Source organism: Centruroides sculpturatus, unplaced genomic scaffold (genome assembly GCF_000671375.1).
Source record: "Centruroides sculpturatus isolate CEXI.00-Female unplaced genomic scaffold, Cexi_2.0 scaffold947, whole genome shotgun sequence".
Classification (NCBI taxonomy): Eukaryota; Metazoa; Arthropoda; class Arachnida; order Scorpiones; family Buthidae; genus Centruroides; species Centruroides sculpturatus.
The window spans coordinates 36,559-42,405 of NW_019385124.1; positions in this window are offsets into that span (position 1 = coordinate 36,559).

Sequence of the window (5,847 nt, forward strand, 5' to 3'; positions counted from 1 at the left end):
TGAAAATACATATGCACCTAATAACTTCAGGCCTATAAGTCTACTATCAATTCCAGGGAAAATACTTGACGGACTCATAATTGACCGTATCAATCATCACTTACAAATCAACAACTGGATACACGAAAACCAGTTTGGTTTTGTTAAAAATAAGTCTACATACCATGCCATCGATACATTTCTAAAATATATCAAGGAATCTTGTAAAAAAACAACATGTAATGATCGTCACTATTGACTACAAAAACACGTTCAACATGCTCTGGTGGCCGGCATTATTTGAAGAACTCGGGAAGGCACAATGCCTAAAAAATCTTTATACTATCCTCAAAAGTTACTTTACAGATAGGACTGTTGGTGTTTACCACAAAAGAGGAAATAACATTCGCTTGATTACCAAAGGTTGTCCACAAGGGTCCCGGTCAGGACTGGGACTTTGGAAAATAGCGTATAATGATTTATTATGTTTAAATGACAACAACAGAAACAAATGGAAAATTTTAGGATACGTGATGACACAGCGTTGGTATTATCAAATCAAAGCAGAGAAAGACTGCAGTAATTCATTTGCATGCTCCTGTAAAGTATATACGAATGGAGTCAGAAATATAAACTTGTAATAAATTACAATAAGTGTGAAAACATGGTTATATCTAAAAGAAAACCATTACAAAAAGGTTTCAGAATCGAAATAAATGGGAACAGAATTACGAACGTTAAGACAATTAAATATTTGGGCATTCTTATAGATCACAGTCTCACATGGACCAAACATTTAGATTATGTTTTAAATAAGACAAGTAAAGTTACTAACAGGCTACTTAGCATTGCCCACAAGGAGTGAGGTTTCAACCAATCTGCAATTAAAATTCTATACAAAGCATGCGTAGAACCGATCATTTTATATGGGGCCCCATTCTGGGGATGGGATGCAGACAAGACTAATATTAAAAGAAAACTTCTAACCATCCAACGGCCCATACTACTCAGGATATGTCATGCATATCGGACAACTTCAAATGCAGCGTTACATGTTCTGGTATTAAACCTCTTCATCTGAGTGCTAAAATGCTCACTTGGTTATGGGCACTTAACAATTTCAATTGTACAAAAAATGGGTTTCCTAACCTTAGTAAATATGCAGAGATAGGGTGTCTACCCAACTTTAAGGAAGATCTTCTTAAGAAATTCGTGGACCCAGGTAAATTCAGTGAAACTCCTCAGTGTCCACCCAGCAAAAAACAACAGGATTACTATCACCAATATCAATGCAGACCCATATCCCAAACATTTTGTGTTCACGGATGGTTCGAAGATTGAGGACAATGTAGGAGCATCTGTAGTTCACTCAATTCATGGAAATTCGAACTTTAAACATCATTTGGGTTTAAAACTTGCCAACTATTGCACGATACCAGAAGCAGAGCTATACGCAATCTATTGTGCACTCACCTATATTCAGAAGTCAAATACGATTAAAGGCAACATACGTATATGTACAGACAGTCAGACTGCCTTGAACAGAATCAACAGCAATTACACGAAGTGTCAGACAACCAAATTAATTCATGAATAAATTCATAATCTTACAAATGTAAACATTTCCTTTGCCTGGGTCAGAGGACATAGTGGCGTTCAAGGGAACAAAGAAGCAGATAGGATTGCAAAGCTCTATGCCAACTCTTCAGAAAATAAAATTTACACAAGTATAACAAAAACGAATATAAAAAATCTTGTGGAACAGACTGCAAAACAACTGTGGCAGATGAAATGGATCAGCTGTGACACAGGAAAACTGACATTTGGCTTTCTTCCTGATATTCAGGAACGTTTTGCCATGAAACACTTGTGCATAAACTACTTTTCCAGCCAAATTTTAACCGGTCATGGTAATTTTAGATGATATTTACACAGATTTGGTTTCAGTGAAGTGGACACATGTGATTGTGATAACTCTTCGACTCAAAATGTGGAACATTTTATTTTCAACTGCGAGAAGTTTAAACAAAAACATGAAAGACTAATGTACAGTGCTTTACATCGTGGGCTTAACTAGCCTTGCCCCCTCTCCAAACTGATTTCTAATCGAGGGATTTTTGAAGAGCTGATGAAATTCGTCATAGAAACAAAAGCTCTCAACGTAAATTTTAACAGGACATAATTCTCCAGGCAAGCCAAATCACACTCTTATATATGTATAAGACCTTTCTTCATCATTGTATACATATGTGTTTCAAGTGTTTAGTGTTTAATGTCTGTGCAAACTTTAAATGCCAAATATTATGGTCATCCTGCAATGTAACCTCTGCAATGTGCCAACATGTACATATTTGTAATCTTTTATGTTTTTCAAAAGTTAATTTTGATGTTATTTTATTTTTGATTGACAGGATTTTTATGTAATTACAATTTTTATCTACTTGTCTGCATTTTTTAAACTGATGTAATTATGTATTGCTTTTTGCAACTTCCTGTAATCTTCAGGAAGACTCATTGTACATATGTTTTATCTTTCTGTAGTTATTTATTCTGTAAATAAATGCCGGTGCAGACGCCATGGGCCTCTCTTTTCATCCTCTTTCCTATCTCACTTTTTTTTTCATCTTCACCTCTTCTCTTAAACTCTCTTCTATCTTGTCTTCACCCCCAGGCAATACCTATGAGTAGTCCTGGGTCTTCATCCCCTATGCTTCAAAATATATACAAAATATTCGAATAGATGGTGAGGCTAAGATCGGGTGTTTAAATACGGGGGAGCCCACCCATTTCAGTGCTGGTGGAGGCACAGCTATCGCCATCACCATGAGTTCGACAGACCTGCTAGGAGACATCACGTGGGAGATTAGTGGGGATGACCTTACGAGTGACCATCAGCCGATTGTTTTTTCCATAAAAATGAAAGGGGGCCTTCAGAAAGGTGCAGGATTCCGGATCTGGAAAAGCACAGATTGGGGAACGAACACCGAGTGTATGAGGCAGAGCAGTAAACTCGGTCCGTAGACCTACCAGGGAATGCTAGGACGGATATGGCAGACAGTTTTGGACATGACGAAGGTTACACGGGCCCCGCCACGGGGCTTTCCGCCGTGGTGGACTATGGAGTGTCGGAGGATGAGGGCGAAGAAGTGGAGGGCGTTTCGACTAGCCAGAAAAATGGTGTCACAGAGCCGATGGGTCCAGTATAAGAGGCTCAGTGCAGAGCTACGAAGGATGGTACAACAGTCACGTCGAGAGTGGTGGTACAGGACATGTGGGCGGCCACTGGACAAATCTGCTATTTATCAAATTTTTAGACGTCTCAGAGCCCCTCAAGAAAAAGCAGACGATTATAGGATTCTTACTAACCCAGAGGTGTTGATTGAGCCTTATGAACAAGCGAAGGAGTTGGCTAAATATTTTGGTCGCCCCAGGCCGCAGGGGTGCTTTGTGCCCCAAAGGGATCCAGTTTGGTCAAGTGAGGGAGAGGGGAAAAACAGTTTACATTTCAAGATATCCGTCTCACAATAAAGAAGATGAAATCCACGGCGCTGGGCCCGAACCAAATTGGAGCCCAGGAATTGAGGGCACTACCGACAGAGGGGCTACGGGACCTCTTGGACAGTTTTAATGAGATATGGGAGAAAGGGGAGTGTCCACTGGACTGGAAAACAGCGACGATAGTGCCCATTGCAAAACCAGGAAGACCAGCCACGAAGTTGTGCTCGTACCGGCCCATATCACTTACGTCACAAATTGCAAAGACATTCGAGCGCATGGTCCTACTACGTATACAGCAAAAGCTGGTGAGAGAAATCCGGATAAAAGAGGATCACTTTGGGTTCCTCCCGTATCGAGGAGTCGAGGAAGCTCTCGTCATAGTCCATCACAAAACAGCAACGGCCCGTGCCCAACATAAATAAACTTGTGATAGCCCTGGATTTGGAGAAGGCGTACGACTCAGTGTGTCAATACGGGCTTCTGGAAAAGATGGCAACATTGGGGATAAGTGGTAAGGCTCTCACAGTTGGATGGAGTCCTTCCTAATTCAACGGTTGTTCAGGGTACGGATTCATTGTCAGCTAACAGCCTGATCAACAGCACGAAGTTGCATCCAATAGCAGAAGACATTTGCAACCTAATAAGGCGCTCTGATTTTAACTTTATTATTACTTGGGTTAGAGTCCATCAGGGGCTAATTGGTAATGAAAGGGCTGATGAACTGGCCAAGTTGGCAGCTACTGATAACTCTATTCCTATTATCCATTATAAATTAAGTCAGGGCTCTGTAAAAAGAATTCTTTGGGAGGATACCCTTAATACTTGGCAAATGATCTGGGACTCCAATAGCGAGCACATCACACATGAATTTATAGCAAATCTACAACAATTTTTCAAAATTTGGTGGTTTGAACCTGACTATTTCACTATTCAGATATTTACAAATCATGGTAAATTTGCATCTTATCTTAATAGATTTACTAATAGGCCCACAAATTACTGCCCCACATGCCTTGTTACTGATGGTTCTAGGCACTNTATTACAGCGTTATTTCCTTTGTGCATTATAGACCATAATCCCATCTGTTTAGTGCATGGTTGGTGAAGCTCTCTGGAACTTTACAGGGAATACTCACTTTAATAACTTCCTAAATATGCACTGTGCACAGTTTGTCATGTTATTACACAACTGGGACCAAATATGATTCTGTCATTCCAGTCGATATTCCACAGCTACATGATTCTACCTTCCTGTGGTACAATCATCAACTAATTTTCCTGGTACTTTCGTCAGATTCCTGACTTCCACTTGTATTTTCAACGACCGGGAAGTTTTCTGATTAAAGAAGAAATACCGAAAACCAACAGGAACACATACCTCACCAAACATTCAACGCTATTTTTTCTATGTCGACTTAATATGGACAGAGGACAGTTGTGTCTTTTTATATATCTTGTAAATGTGTAATTTATATGTTTGTAAACTTTGCTGTTACATTTAATAGTTTTTTTTTTTTTTTTGGTTATTTTAGTTTTAAGTTTATCTTATTATTTTATGATATTTTGTCAATCTTAAGTAAATTANTTACAGGGAACGCTCACTTTAATAACTTCCTAAATATGCACTGTGTACAGTTTTCATCATGTTATTACACAACTGGGACCAAATATGACTGCCATTCGAGTCGATATTCCACAGCTACATGATTCTACCTTCCTGTGGTTCAATCATCAACTAATTTTCCTGGTACTTTCGTCGGATGATAATTTCGGTGATAATTTTCCTGGTACCAAACATTCAACGCTATTTTTTTTTTTATGTCGACTTAATATAGACAGAGGACAGTTGTGTCTTTTTATGTATCTTGTAAATGTGTAATTTATGTGTTTGTAAACTTTGCTGTTAGATTTAATATTTTTTTTTTGTTATTTTAGTTTTAAGTTTATCTTATTATTTTATGATATTTTGTCAATCTTAAGTAAGTATACTATATATTCACTTATTGTAGAATTTTTCCTGGTAATGCTCTACAGCGGGGCCAGGAAATGTACATAATATTGTACCTAATAAATTAAAATGAATGAAAAAAAAAAAAAAGTTTAATCCCTTCATTACAAGGCTTCTTTCACGCTCAGAAACATGTATAGCTTTTGGTTATTTAAAAAAAAATATTCATTCAAAGTTTAAAAAAGTGTGTATATTTTCTTTGTATGTAATTTGTCGAAAATGGTTCCTGAATGGCATCTTTTCCACCGGCAACATGACGCCTGCAATGATGACTTTCTCGTAGAAATTCTATGTGATGACCGGGAAGCTGCCATTCGTAGGTTCGGTCGCATTATAGCAATAATAATTAAACACCTTAAACG